Source organism: Pinus tabuliformis, chromosome 9 (genome assembly GCF_031772625.1).
Source record: "Pinus tabuliformis cultivar Carrire ecotype Pingquan chromosome 9, CPIR1, whole genome shotgun sequence".
Lineage (NCBI taxonomy): Eukaryota > Viridiplantae > Streptophyta > Pinopsida > Pinales > Pinaceae > Pinus > Pinus tabuliformis.
Window position 1 is genome coordinate 1,345,584,956 of NC_142307.1, and position 14,338 is coordinate 1,345,599,293.

Sequence of the window (14,338 nt, forward strand, 5' to 3'; positions counted from 1 at the left end):
AAGAGAACATGCTTGGTATTAACATGACAAGGTAACGGTTTATTTGTTTATATAACTAACAGTTGGGTGATGTGATAGCACCTAATAAGACTCAATTGCAACAAGGAAAATTTAAAAGAAAGGAATTGGGTGAAAATTCCTTTGGCTATGTTTGGAAACCAAAATTCCAAACAAATGAATGCTTTGCATGAATAAAAGAAGTCTTCTTAACCTTGATTTTTCTAACATTATGCGGATATGTGCTATATCCATGAACATGTATTTGACAGGTATAACAGATGATTTCTAGTTATAGCTAGATTCGTCAAGAGAATTGGAATCCCTTGAGAAATGATATGTGTATGTATTCACTTACAAGGCAGCGTGCTTGACACAACAAGGTAAGGTAACCGGTATATTGTTACATTTATTTATGCACTGACATTTGTGTGTGTATGGAAGTATGATGCAGGGGATTGCCTGGAAAAAGAGACTTCCATGAAATCTTGAAGAAGGCTCGAGTTGAGCTTTCTCTTGGAAGCATTGGGAACCCATGGGGGTTGAGTCATGGTGTATGTTGTTATTTTTGTGCTTTTTGTCTTTGTGATTTTTTGGCACTCGATTTGAAGTTTTGTTTATGTATGGTGCGTGGCCATGTCACTTTATTTATGGTGTCATAATGCTATTGGGTTTTCATGGTTTTCTTCTTGTTTGTTTCTTGTTCTTGCCTTTTATGTTTTGAGGGTCTTGGGAATTGGTTAGGGAAGGAGGAAACTTAATGGAGCTCGGGGAGAGATGAATGAAACTCAACAGGTAATGTAAGACTCGGATGAAGTCAGTGTATGTATAAGGGTAATTGAAGACAAGAATATAAAAGCCAGTTGGATTGGTTGGGTCCATTTGGATAAATGGATGGTGGTAGGATAGTCATGAGAAAGGTAACATGAAAGGTAAAGTAAATGGATTTGAGGCGTTAGATGCCTTGGCTATGTTGGGAACTGTTGTTCTTAATGTTGTGCATGAAAAAAGGAAGTTGTAGTAACCTTGACCTTATGATATCTGGTAATTTTGTTGTGATCGTGATTATGTTGATGTCTATATATATATACATGTATGTATGTATGTCGTTGTCTGATGCGATCCTCAAGGATCATGATTGTTTTATGTTAAATTCTATATGTATATATGTATGTCGTTGTTTAATAGGTTCATTAGGGATTATGCTTGTAGAGGAATGATTGCTTATGCAGGTGAATGAAATAAAGAGGTTCCTGGTGTTATTATAAGGAATCAAGTGGGAAGAGTAGCCCTGATAGATCTATGAGGTTAGAATAATGTAGATATGAATTGATATTATGAGCTTATATTATGACTTTGTTTATGTTACAGATAGCTATTTCCAGATAATACATCAATTTAATGAAAGCAGCATGATCTGTGACATGTTGGGACAAGCATGGATAGTGGGAAGACACTAGAAGCAAGGTTGCCTGGTAGAGACAGTGTGGTCTTTGGATGTGCGGTACTGGTGTTGTGTATATGTTTTATATGTTGTGTTGTGTATAGATGGTGATGTGTACATGTTGTTGTTATGTGGACTTATCCCTCTTGCGGACAAGAGCGATCTCCCTAGAATTCAAAGAACCCTAGTAACAAACAAACAGGAATTGCTACCTTTCTCTAGACTTTGATTGACTAAAAGCAAATATAATGATAGAGGCCTCTTACCGATTTAACAAAATGATTGATGAAGTCCCTCAAAGCTTTCGACCATTCGCTCCTCAATGCTCTAGATGTCCTCTTGTCACTCCTGACAGCTTCTCCATACTATCTTGAAAGAGATTTGCAAAGACAAAGACAAACAAGAGATCAAAGCATACAACATATAATCAAAGAGATAAATGGACTAATTAACCAATTATATATCATAAACTAATCAATATGAAACCAAAATCCATGTAGGTGATCAAGGAATCCTACAAATTAAATCAATGAAGATGTAATTGAGAAAGAAAAATTGCTTTTATATTCATAAAATTGGAGAAAAGCCTTACAACCATATAGCCTTGATGTTGCAAGTCCCTTCTACAATCTCCAACCCTCTCCCTTGCAAGAAAATCCTTCCAACCTAATCTCAACAACATAAACCTACTTCTAACAGTCCTCTTCCAATCCTCATACCTGTAGCAGCTTTATAGTCCAAGAATGGGAAGTTTTGGATCCATTATCCAAGGGATGAGATTCACTATTAATGGGATAGAGGTTCCATAAAGGAAGGGGAGTTACTCCATGATGGGATGGATCAGTACTGAATAAGCACCCATTCAAAGCTTATTGGTTGGGATATATGCTACCAACAACGTTTCTAGATTTTACTATTTATTTTTATGTACTTCAAGTCATGTTCGCAAGTCATAGTGGAAGACAATGCGTACTTATTTGTAGATATTAATGGTCTTCTCTGCGTATGCACAAAAATAAACTAGGGAATTGTGTAGGTAGCCAAAAATAAGGTTTTTTACCATGGGATCTATGAATTCCACTTTATTTGGGATTATTTAGATTCAAAATTTGTAGGGGAATGCTCAGAGACACATTTGTGGATAGCGAGAAATCCAAAACGATGGTCATTTACCTAATGCGACAAAATGACGTGTAACAAATTGCCCCTTAAAGCACAAAGTCAGAATAAATATTTTGATAATTGAAGTGCTTTATCATGCGAAGGTTTGGGTTAGAGACTGTAGTCAGAGACTTGAAACAATCAAACAAACATTACAATGCAATATATAATATCATCGCTAAGGTAGGCATTCCCATACTCAGAACATAAATGTCTCAAAGCACAATACTAAAATACATCTGAATATCCATGTCAATAGATGACACGGTCAGGACACATCCATCAATGGATCTATGTTTACAATCATGAATATGTTCAATCCGTAAAAGGGGTAAACTTATACTAATATATGGTTGTTCATTTACTTTTACGAGTTTGAACAATAAAGTACTCGATGATATTTTCATTTTTAAGGAGTCTGAAAAGGGCATAAAGAGAACTCCATGGTTTCGCTTTTTCGTAAATTTTAACGAATTCGAAAGAGTGATAAAAATGTACTCAATACTGAAATGATCTATTTCCATAATTAACCTGTAACCTGCACACTTAAACTCAAAACAATTATCTCTGCCCAAAAAAAAAATGAAAACATTTATAAAATTGGATTTTAAAAAGTCAATAGGCAAAAAATATTATTTAATTAGCCCTAAAAACTTGTAAAAATCCCAAAACGTAATAAAAAGAAAAAAAAAAAAAGAAAAAAAAAAATTCACCATTTGGGTTTTTATCCTTTTGAGAGTGATAGAAGTCATTTTTTACAAGAAACTTCCGAAGTTGATTCTGGGCAAATCGTTGGATGAAATCACAAGCCATCTTCTCTAGGTAAATTTTCTATCTGAGCTCTTCATTTTTATGCCATTTATTTAGCTTTTCACCGTATATTTAGGTTTTTGGGGGGAGGATTTCCAAAATGATTATCACCTTCAATGTGCATAGGTTGCCCTTATCAAGCTTGTGCACATCGACTTATTTTATAACACTATGTGTGCAGTTTCTAGGAAAGAAACTACTCACATGCGCATTGTTTACTCAAGTTGGCTACACACAACACCAAGGGCAAGAAAAATAATATAGAAAACGCCCAATTTTTTTGCTAATTATCTCCAAAATTCATTCTAATGATATTTTATGTTTAATTGTGGCCTTTTGAACCGCAAACATGGAATGGAGAGAACGTGAGCACGAAGAGCAAGATATAGCTTCTCTAAATGATCCAACAACCATACATCCCTGGAAAAATTGTGCCTTGTATAAGTTTTTCATCCAGGGCATGAGGGCCTAATTGGACTTGCTAGAATGGATGGTAGAAAAGTGGAACGTTCAAGAAGAATGTTTCATAGTTGGATACCATAGACTTGTCATTGATGTTGATGAATTGTACTTCCTGAGTGGACTTCCACATCGTGGGGTAGAAATCAAACTATATGGCCATAGGTAAGGTGGTGAAACCAATGCTACCTATTTGATACAACATTGTACTGATGGAGCCGCTTTCAAAGATGGTCGAATTGACATCAAGACCATAGCACAAATTCCTTTGAAATCCATCGGGTTCACTGTTGCATGGCTATGTGTTAGTGAAACTTTGCATTTGCTCACGAAGCCTCAGATGCAAACCATTATGGATTTCTTTCAAGGTACCATATTTAACTGGAGTGAGGTTGTAGTTTCCAATCTGAAGGGGTAACTAACCAGGGTCAGAACGAGTAAACTCAAAAACTTTGGGTATGGTGCCTTCGTTATTTTGTTTGATTTTAAGTGGATTCCTCTTCTGGCTCTGTAGGTAGATGTAGAGAGATGAGGGCCCTATGACACTCACATGTTGAAATGGGTTACACTTATGACACGCCATGGAGGTGGTGAAGGACCAACAATAAAATTTACTCCTGACTTCTTTGAGTGGTTGGAAAACCATATCATTATGATTGGTGTGGTGAGCAACCAACAACTCCAATAGTACAGAACCGGGAGGCGATAGAGGCACTGACAAAGATAAAGCACAACCATGATAGGTTGACTTTGGGCATCCCATATGCCGGTATAGTTGATTTTCCTCTCCGCTACCAAAGGCATACTACAAGCGTTCCTGGTCCTATTAGCCATTTTCTATGATGAGTAGCACGTGATATTTTATGCTACTATGATCATCATCATGTGTAGTGACTAGTCTGAGGGCTAGATTTTTTATTTTCGATGATGTATCGACATGTTTGGAAAATAAAGACCATGGGACCTCATGTCCTTGGATGACATTTTTTGTAAAAAGCCACACTATTTACAAACTTTTATCTAATGAAAGCTACTACTATTTCTGTCTATTTCGTACAATATATGAATAAATATTGCATTAATTTGTTTACAAATGTTTTACAAGTGAAAATTTAACACATAATTACCTAATGCATCTGTTAATGTGTTTAAATTTCTTGGAATATGTTGATACTCAATATAATCAAATTCTCTTTCCAAGAGACGAACCCGCAAAAACATCCTTAACGTGGAGGCACTTCTAACTTAATAAACGCCATTCAAATGTAATACCACGAGTTGCGAATCTAACCTAACAACCAACTGATGAATTCCAAACGAAATGGCATCAGATGATAGCTCAATCATTGTGTTATAATTTGCAATATTTTTCGTTGTTTGACTGAGGCATATCCCATGAATAGAAACTAACTCGTTTGTGGGCGAATAAATGACCCAGGCTGCAGAAGACAAATTCTGAGTACTACAACTAGCTACATCAATGAAGCCAATGTAAGTTTTAGGGAATGTCGATATTTGCAAATCAAGTGTAACACAAGATGAGCAGGAGAAGTAGCAGAAAATCACAAAAACTACTAAAAATTGTCACACATAAACTATGGTACAATAATATACAAATGTTTCACCGAACAATCTAAGCATAATATCTCTTTAGGTAAAGACCATTTCTGGGCTTTCCCAAAGGAATTTCGTCATAATCAACTAGTTCATAGGCCCCTTTTTCCAATGCACGTTTTACAATATAAGGGCCATGCCACATAGGCTCGAATTTACCAACACCTAACTTATCGTGCTCTTGATCATAGACCAAGACTAAATCACCTTTTGCATATGAATGAGGTTTGACATTCTGATCATATTGTGCTTTAACTCGTTTCTTTTGGGCCTCGCTAGCTAATGCAACATCACGACGAGTCTCATCAAGATGTGCTAAGTACAGGAAACGTTCCTCTTCAGCAGAAGTAGTTGGTAATAATTCAATTTCCAGTTTCAAAGACGGTATCTCACATTCAATCAGTAGAACTACTTCCATGTTGTAGACAAGATGGAAAGGAGTAAAACTAGTTAAAGTTTTTGTTGTGTTACGATATGCCCACAAGGTTGGATAAAGCATTAGATGCTAATCTCGTTTATGAGTCCTGATAATTCGTTTAATAATTGTGGTTAAAAATTTGTTAACAACTTCCACTTGGCCATTTTCATGTGGGTAATATGAGTAGAATTTTCATGATGCAGGACTAGCTTCGTGGTAAGATTGATGATCATATAGTTTCGAAAATGGCTACCATGGTCTGTGATGATAGCTTGTGGAACTCCAAACTGAGCAATTACATGATTGAACATGGAAATGGATGTTGTTTCACAGTCATCCTTGTATGTAGGCATCGCCTCGGCCCATTTCATAAATTAACCTACTGCAAGGATAATGTACTCATGACCCCCGGCTGAGTGATGGTTACATGTAAGAAAATCAATGCCCCATTTAGTGAAAGGACCGACAACAATGATTGTATGAAGAGGAGATGGATGTGCACACATTTTTCGATTATATATTTGACAATTATGGCATTTTCGGACTGTAGTTATACAATATTTGAACGTAAAAGGCCAAAAATACCGTGCACATATGATCTTTTGAGTAGTGGCAAACCCTTACATATGACCACCACAAGCTCCTAAATGACAGTCATTTAATGACTTTTTGGCTTCCTTGTGGGTTAAACATTGTCGAAAAATAGAATCGATACCACGACGATAAAGTATATCGCCAACAATATTGTATTGTTGGGATTGATACCGGATACAACGACGATCAGTTCAACTCAGTTCTGGTCGAAACATCTGCGTCTGAAGATAAATGATGATATCTCCATACCATGGATCTAAAGTACTGATTAGGAAGAGAGATTCGTCTACAAGAGAATCCTCTGCCCTGTTTTCAGTTTGAGTACGGGGAAAGTCACACATGAAAACAAGCTTTTCACAACAAAATCACTAGTTTGTAATGAAATCCAACGTTGCAAAAATCAAAGTGAAAAGTGGTTATAGATAGAGCGAGTGGAACCAATTACACTGACAACTTGCTTAATGAAACAATCTGGTGCAAGTAACTTCATTTATGCCATCTCGAGCGAAAATTACCCTCCTAAAAGTCCAAGTGAGTCTAGTCAATGTATGCTTCAGGTACAACAGGACCTTCCCTCTGTCATCACCTCGGGTAATAGCCCTAGGATTATGGTCACTAAGGTTACCAACTACAATAATTCTACCTAGGGGGGAAGTCACAGATTGGGCGTACACGCAAGGGCAGAGTAACAAATCTCAATCCCCTTGAAAGCTCCTCAACATGGTTAATTGGAGGTTTACTTTCAAGTGACCCCAAGTACCTTTCGGCACCGTTGTAATACATGTAAATCATTGTACCATAGCCAATGAAGTGGGTATGATCACTTCACGAAGTCTGATATGATATCGTGCTTGACTCCTTTGTAAGGGGAGCTTCCCAAAGCAAAATTGAAATAATTTGATTTATATCCCTATCACAAGATTCTAGTGTTTGTTTGCAGCTTTGGAAAGTTTACTCACTTCCCTATTCCAAAGCCCTACAACTTATTCTACTGTAGGTGGAAAAGAGCACTAGGAATAAAACTTTCTAGATTGACTTTAATAGTTGTTACACAAAGGTAATGGATGCGAAACTTGATATAATTATGACTTGACGCAATCCTAATGCAATCGAAAATGATGATATAATCTTTTGTTTCAATGAAAATCTATCTAGAGCAAGGAAAGAGTCTTTCACTTTTTTCAACTGAAATGTAAATAAAAACTCTAAACTCCACTATAAACTTTTTCCTAAACTGTAAATATCCAATTTCAAATCACCTGAATATTGAAAACAATTTCAAATTTTCACTTTGCCCAATAACACAAGCAAACAAGAAATCTCTCTTTTCATACAATCACTTAGAAATTAAAAAAAAATGCAACAAGAAACCAATAATGTGTAAAAGTGAATTTTCTTTAATGGAATGTTACGAATTCACTTGCAGCAAAAGTACGGTTCATGAACACTTTAGCAGCAGAAAGAAAAATGATTTTCATTTCAAAACTAGTACAAGAAGTATTTTTCACAAACAATACCTAATCTTGCAAATCATTGATTTTGACACACAAATCAAACTTTCACAAAAGAGAAAACTGGACTCAAAACCTGATGTAATCGATAGAAGAAAGATAGACAGTTAAGAAAACAAGACTAATAGACCTCTCTTTTGATAAATCGACCATTGACTGGATAAGACCTTACCCTAATTTTCAAAAAGAAGATAATCACAAGCAAAACTCTTCATAACACTCAGCCAAACTGACAATCACTCACAAGAGGTTCAAACAAGTGTAAAACAACAGGAAAAAACCAAAAATTTGGATTTAAAGAGGATAAAATTGAGTTTTTCAAATGTTCAGGCATGTGCACAGGCTCTAGAGTAAACTAGTGCGAATGCGTTCTGTTGCTAAATTGAAAATGCGTAGAAGTGCGCACTGTGCCTAAAGTAAAAGTGTGCACACTAGGGAAATTCAAGAAAAAATAAAAATAAATGAAATCCAATTTCTAAAATTTCCAAACACTCTAAGAAGGCTTGTGCAGCAAGTTGAAAAGGTCAAACAAGGAAAACTATGGAGATTGAAAAGATTCCCCAGTAGAGTCGCCAATTTGTTATGTGGACTTATCCCTCTTGCGAACAAGAGTGATCTCCCTAGACTTCAAAGAACACTAGTAACAAGCAAATAGGAAGTGCTACTTTTCTCTAGACTTTGATTGACTGAAAGCAAATAGAAAGAAAGAGGCCTCTTACTAATTTAATGAAATGATTGACGAAGTCCCTTAAAGATTTCAACCATTCACTCCTCGATGCTCTAGATGTCCTTTTGTCACTCCTGAGAACTTCTCCATACTATCTTGAAATATATCTGCAAAGGCAGAGACAAACAAGAGATCAAAGCATAAAACATATAATCAAAGAGATAAATGAACTAATTAACCAATTATATATCATAAACTAATCAATATGCAACCAAAATCCATGTAGGTGATCAAGGAATCCTACAAATTAAATCAATGAAGATGTAATTGAGAAAGAAAAATTGCTTTTATATTCATAAAACTGGAGAAAAGCCTTACAACCATATAACCTTGATGTTGCAAGTCCCTTCTACAATCTCCAATCCTCTCCCTTGCAATAAAATCCTTCCAACCTAATATCAACAAAATAAACCTACTTCCAATAATCCTCTTCCAATCCTCAGACCTGTAGTAGCTTTATAGGCCAAGAATGGGAATTTTTGGATCCATTCTCCAAGGGATGAGATCCATTATTAGTGGAATAGAGGTTCCACAAAGGAAGGGGAGTTACTCCATGATGGGAGGGATCAGTACTGAATAGGCACCCATTCAAAGCTTGTTGGTTGGGATAGATGCTACCAATAATGCTTCTAGACTTTACTTTATATTTTACGTACTTCAAGTCATGTTCGCAGGTCGTAGTGGTAGACAGTGCATACTTATGCTCAAATATTAATGGTCTTCTCTGTGTATGCACATAAATCAACTAGGGAATTGCGCAGGTAGCCAAAAATAAGGTTTTGTACCATGGGATCCAGGAATTTCACTTTCTTTGGGATAATTTAGATTCAAACTTTGTTGGCGAATGCTCCGGGACACATTTGTGATAGCGAGAGATCCAAACCGATGGTCTTCCTAATCAACAAAATGATGTGTAACAGTTGTATATGCGGTGTTGTGTACATATGGTGTTGTGTACATGTTGTATATGTGGTGTTGTGTACATGTGGTGCGGTGTACACGTTGTTTATTTGGTGTTGTGTACATGTTTTGCAAGTGGTGTTGTGTACATGTGGTGTTGCGTTGTGCAGGTGGTGTTGTGTACATGTTGTGTAGGTGGTGTTGTGTACATGTTGTACATGTGGTGTTGTATACATGTTATACATGTGGTGTTGTATACAGGTTATAAATGTGGTGTTGTTTTACATGTGGTATTGTGTACATGTCGTACATGTTGTGTTGTGTACATGTGGTATTGTGTTATGTGTATTGTGTAGTCGTTGTATCGTGACATGTGTATTCATTGTGTTGTACTCTCTGTACGTATATGTATTGTGTTGTACACTGGGTGTAGGTGTATGTATTGTGTGGTGTTGTATGTCATGTGTATGTGTATGTGATTGAAGAGAAGAGAAGTACTGCGTGCTTGTTGGTTTTGGCAATCGATTCGATGTGTGTATGGAAAGACAAAGAACAAAGGCAGAAGCAAAGAATTATTTGAAGGATAAGTATCAGTATTTTATTTCAATTTTAATTATGCATGTGATCTATGATTCTAATTTATGATGGTTGCATTTTGAGCTAACCAGACGTGATATGATTATACATGATGGTTTGATCAAAGAGCTAGTTTGACTTACTGTGACAGGAAGTAAACAAAATTGCAAGTGTACCTTATTGACGGGCCACCAATAAGGTATGATTTGAATTTATTTCAATTTCTTTTGAATCTAATGGGAATTATGTGCTTGGTGCAGGAAAGCATGGAAAATGCCCTGTTTGGGTGGTTGAAAATGCCTGGTTTGGTTTGTTGAAATTAACTGCAAGAATATTAGCAGCAACAATAAAAGGAATTGGAACATGCAATAGTATGTTGGTAAAGCACTTCAGGAGCAGGGCCATTGTGGGACACTAGTATCCAATAGTGTCCATTGATTACCATGAGCATGTTATGACTGATATGATGGTTTTTAGGCAAGGATATGCCTTGGTTTTTGGACCTTCCGATGCGAGGAAACCTTGCTAAGAGATGGATCACCCAAGGGAATGTGTAGCAGGGAAGGGGATGCTAGTAGAACTTGGAAAGTGTGTGACTACACAGAAGGGGTGACTTGATTTCCCAAGGGACTGTGTAACAGAGAAGGGAAGGTCGGGGAATGATTTTTTTTTTGTCATTAGCATTGCTAGATGGAATTAGAAGCACATTAGGAGTGTGACCTAGGACAATGAGTCGGTAACTGTTCACTGAGAGGGCATGTAGAGTAAGGATCATAGTGTTGGACATTGGATGCAGGTTTGAATTTAGCAGTGGATCTTGGAATTCCTGGGAAGGAGGTGAATCCTGGTACTACTTTTGAGGGTGGAGGTGTGAGCATCTGGATTCCCTTGTTGACTGATGTGGCCATTGTATCATTTTATTTGTTGATTAGAGAAAATGTGCATATGTATATGTGTATGTTATTGTAAATATTATATCGAGCTGAATTTATAAAACTCCATAAACAGTATGTTTGTTTGTTGATTGAAGCAAATGTGCCTAAGTATATGTGGTTTTTATTGTAAATACCATAATGAGTTGTGTTATAAAGCTCCAGTAAATGGTATGCTTGTTTTGTTTTCAACAAAAGTCATTGTAAATATTGCAGCGAGTTGGGTTATAAAGCTCCATGGGGAGTATGTTTTGTTTTTAACTGGTTGTTGGTCATAAGTGTCATAGAACATCAAGGACGGTGTTCCCCCAAGGGGAAGGGGTTTGTAACAACCCCTGGTTGATTTTCCATGTAAAAAAATATAAGACCAAGGTCACGGGACACATATTCCAAGATGAATGGTGGGCAAACATCCTATTGGGTGTCACTTTTAGTTTATTTATGGCTATGGAAATTGGAAAATGAAAAGTGGCAATAATTGGCATTTATTTATGAAAATAAAGGAAAATAGGAGAAATGGAAGGTGAATAGACATAAATTTGCATGAGAGGGAAATTGAAGAAAAAATGAACAAAAATGAAGAAAATAGAGCTACATTAGGACAGTCTCCCTTGATGTGTTAATTAATGGTTCGGCCTCTCCCTTCTTCCACACGCAAAGAGGTATTCGCCAAGGTTGTCCCCTCTCCCCCCTCCTATTTTTATTGGTTATGGAAGGTCTAAGTTGTCTTTTGGCTGAGTCAAAATGAAGGGGAGATTTTGATGGTACTCTTATTGCTTTGTCTTTGTCCTCAACCCATCTCCTTTTTGTCGATTATATCCTATTTTTTTGCAATGAATCCCCTCGTGAAGTGAGTTTGTTGTCGAATATTCTCATGTTGTATAAAAAAGCTATGAGTTTGTCAATACACGGTTGCAAATCCACCATTTCTGTGTAAAATCTGGACAAAGGAGAAATCTATCACCTCAACTAGATTTTGCCCTTTGAGTTTAGAGTATCAGAAGATGGTTTGAAATATTTGGTCTTTATGCTCAAGCCAAACTGTTACGTAAGGAGGACTAGTTTTGGCTCATTTCCAAGACTGAGAAAAGGTTGAAGAAATGGTATTTTAGATGGCTTTCTCGTGTGGGCTGGTTAGTACTAATCAAATCAGTTCTAGAAGCTATACCCATTTACTAAATTTCCCTTGCTTAGATTCCGAAAGGGATCTTGGAAAAAATCAAGAGAATCTGCTTCAATCTTCTATGGTCGGGTAAGCAGGATCAGGGTGTTCTTCCTTGGGTCAAATGAAGCATCTTATCTAAGCCAAAGCTTCTAGGAGGTTGGGGTTTGAAGAATATCTTATTTTTCTCCAAGGCCTTAGCAACAAAGTGTGGTTGGAGATTGGTCTCTTCTCAAAGTTTATGGACTTCTATAGTCATCCAAAAATACATTGCCTCGAGTTTGTTGGAAGATCGGATTAGGAGGGTAAGCAAGTCACGAACAAACATTTATGTTTTTTAGAGGGATGTTATAAATTCCTTTGATTTTATTGTCAATGGTTTAGCATGGAAAGTGGGTAAGGGGGATCACGTGAGGATTGATCATGATTCTTGGCCAAGCAGTGGTCAAGGTGAGACTCCCTAATTGATTTTCTGAGAGATAACGACTACTCCAAACTCTGTGACGTTGCCAACCCAACAATCACTTCATTATGGAGTCAGAGTTGGCTATCAGTGGATTATTTGGGTTTGGCAATGGATTGCAAGGAGTTAGAAATGGTTATTTAAATGCTCTTTAAATGAGTCATACCAGGTTGACAAATAGAGAGGACGAACTAGTATGGAGCATTTATCCTTTTGGATTTTATACCCCAAAATGGGATACACTACTCTAATAGTTGCTAGAGAAGATTATGACATCAAGTGGTGGTGGAAGGCACTGTGGAAAGCAAAGTGCCTAGCTAAATCCAAACTCCTCATTTGGTGTATGTTGGAGAACAAGGTCCCACTTGGGACATTCTCCATAAAATATTTGTGGTGGGGCCTGGATGGCGTGTTCTAGGCAAAAATGAGGAAGAATTGGTAAATCACCTCTTTAAGTCTTATCATTTTTATCAACAAGTTTGGATGGCTTGAAAACAGGTAGTGATCCACATAGGGTAATGGGTGGCAGAGAATTTAGAGAAGGCATGGATGGCTTAGCTCTCTGATCCATCTAGCCGAGCCTTCAAAGCTTTGCCTATGATCATAAATTGAGGGGTATGGTTGGCTCAAAATAAAGGCATTTTTCAAGAGAATCTTTTAGCTCTTTATCAAATAGTTGTAGAAGCTCTTGCAATTTTGGAACACTTTCCTTAGGAAAATCACATCGCCCCTCCGAGGCTGGTTATCCTGGAAAATCATGATCCTTCTCTTCCTTGGGGATTTTTTCGATGGAGCATCCGACAATTCAGGGTAGATGTGTGGCGGGGGTTTCATCCTTTTCCTTTCAAAATATCATTCTTTCCACGTAAAAATGGGGTTTAAATCATGGACAAATAGCAAAGCCAAAATCTTGGTTTGCAAAAATCTATTGTTATTTGCACTAGCAAAGGGATGCACACAAATACAAGTATTCGAGGACTCAGTGATTTCATCAATTGACTAAATTCCACTCAAGTATGCAATAACATCACCTTACAATCCATTATGGAGGAAGTAATTTGTTTAAAACAGTCTTTTAACTTCTTCTCATGTTCCCATATCTATAGGGAAATGAATTTAGATGCTAATCACGTCTCAAAATATGGATTGCAAATGGTAGAGGGCACATGGGAGATTGTCAAACATCGGGATGGTTCTTCCTCTTCAACCTTCTATAATATGCCATACACAGATATCTTTATCAAGGCAACAAGTCACTAATATTGTAGTTTTTTTTGTTGATACACTTGGTATATGGAATGATTGTGCTCTTCTCTGAATCCCTTCACGTTGTATTCAAATGGTTATAATTTTTCTTCATCTTATGTTCCCTTCAGTTTGCATATGGTTGTTTTTGTTTTGTTGCACACACCTGGTACATGGATTGTTTAAGCTCTTTTATGTTTACTCTACAAGGCACATATGACTCGCTACATTTTTTATTCTCTTTCATCTTTCCTTCACTCCAGGTAGTACACAATTGTTCTTCAAGCATCATTTTATTTATTTATTTATTTTTCGGATAACTATG